Source organism: Corvus brachyrhynchos, unplaced genomic scaffold, assembly GCF_000691975.1.
Source record: "Corvus brachyrhynchos isolate BGI_N302 unplaced genomic scaffold, ASM69197v1 scaffold340, whole genome shotgun sequence".
NCBI classification, from domain to species: Eukaryota; Metazoa; Chordata; class Aves; order Passeriformes; family Corvidae; genus Corvus; species Corvus brachyrhynchos.
The window spans coordinates 2,376-4,316 of record NW_008235987.1 but is presented as its reverse complement, the minus strand read 5'-3'; positions in this window follow the sequence as shown (position 1 = coordinate 4,316).

The window sequence follows — 1,941 nt, the reverse complement described above, 5'->3', positions numbered from 1 at the left end:
CCCCCTCGGCCCGGTGCCTGGCTTTTGTCCGGTGAGGGTGTGCTTGGGCATTCAAGGTGACTGGAGAAATCACAGCTGTGGAACTTGAGCAACAGCGGGCGCGTTTCCCCCAGAGAGCTGCGGCAGCGGTTCCATCTCTGCCCTCTGGCTGCAGACTCAGCGCTGCGCTCGCCGCTGTCAGGCGGGGGCCGTGGAGGGGCGCTTTGTGAGGCTTCAGTGAGAAATTTGCTTTGTTTCAGTGCAAAGCTGAGCTCGCCCAGAGGCAAGGGTGTCGCTTTGTACAGTTTAGGACAGGGGGGCTGGAAAAGCAGTGGCTAAGTCTTGAAATATCAGGATCTGTATCAGCATGCCTGCGTCTCCTGGTAATCACTTGTAACTGGTAGATGGTTCAGAGGTTCAAGACAGCTTATCTGCTGTGCTGACCAGCGTGTTTTGTTATCTTTTGATGTGTAGGATGGTGCTAGGTTTGGATGGCTTGATCTAAGTTTAAGTTTCAGCTGGCACTGGGAGCGCTGTATAGAAGTATTTTACACACCTTTTTGGTCAATGGTTAGTCTTTTCTTTGTGCTGCAAAAATAAGGTTTCTAGTATGGCTTAACTTATAATGCGACCATTTACCGAATTGATGTCGGTGCTGTGGATTACTTTTTATCTTTCTGATTTTTGTCAGCGAATCCATTTTGTTGTTACAATAGGCTTGTAAGGTCTGGGTCAGGGAGAACTGGACTTCTATGGCTCAGAATTGAGACAACCATTGAAGCTTTTTCTTGCTGAAACTTCTCTTTTTCATTCACTTGCCACTCTAACACTTTCAGCGGTACAATCACCATGTGGCACCAGCCCAGATAACCATACAAAATTAGTCATACAGTGTTTGTCTTTCTTTTTACTACCAGTGCTGTAGCTTGTAATTCTTTGGCTGGTACACGTCCTAGTCTTTTTTTTATCACTTGTGCTCTTGTTTCAACATTTTGAGCTATTGCCCTGTATTTCTAGAAATGCAGGAGTATTCATTAGAACCAATTTTGCTGTAGGGTGCGATATCACCAGGATTGGCTTGGCCTTTGGTATTTAAATCTCGTCTTTGCAAGCAGGCAGAGCTTGGGGGGGTGAGGGACAAAGGGGACTGGTTTAATCTCTCCCTCAGGCAGGAGGAGTTTCTGTGGTCTATCTCTTTCTTTAGCAGTGCTAATGTGTATCTCCTGAAGTGGTTCTCTTGATTGCCACACCCACACACAGAGGTAATTCACATACAGGAACAGAATTTTCAAATGGAAGTTAAAGCATCTGAGCGAACTCTGTGGCTATCGCAGAAAAATCCAGGAACATTTCCTTTTGGTGGGGAGTAGATAGAGCATCTGCTTTTGTAATTACAGTTTGATTCACTGGTTATCAGTTTTCAGGGGTTTCACCTTCTAGAGGGAATTTGGTATTTTGCTGAAGGCAGCCACTCCTACAAACTGCCCTTTATTTATGTGTGAATGCATTTGGGATGGTTGTAGCGACAGGGTTTTGTGTCAGGATTTGGTTTTGTGAATCAATTTTTAAACGCTGGCTTCTGCTTGCCTCTTTGATTAGTCAAGCAGAAGAGTTGTAAGTAGAATGCATTCTAAATATACTGCTTCTTAGTGATATCCCAACAGATTTTAGCCGTGTAAGAGATAACACTTTTTATTAGAGTTAGTTTCACCAATTCTAATTTTATTTTTCTAAAACTTGAGTTTAGTTTTTGGCTTTTGTAGGGAGTACAAGGGGCAATCAGAAGCTGTTGAAATGCAGGAATGTGGGGAAGCTGGCTCATGGGTCATCTAGCCCTTAGGATGTGTGGCCTTTGCTTGCTGTAAAGGAGTGTTGTTAGGTTGATGGGTTGGTTGATTTGGTTTTTATTTGTGAGGCGTTTGAATTGCCGCTTTCCCCCCCTGCCACTCGGAAGCAGGTTTT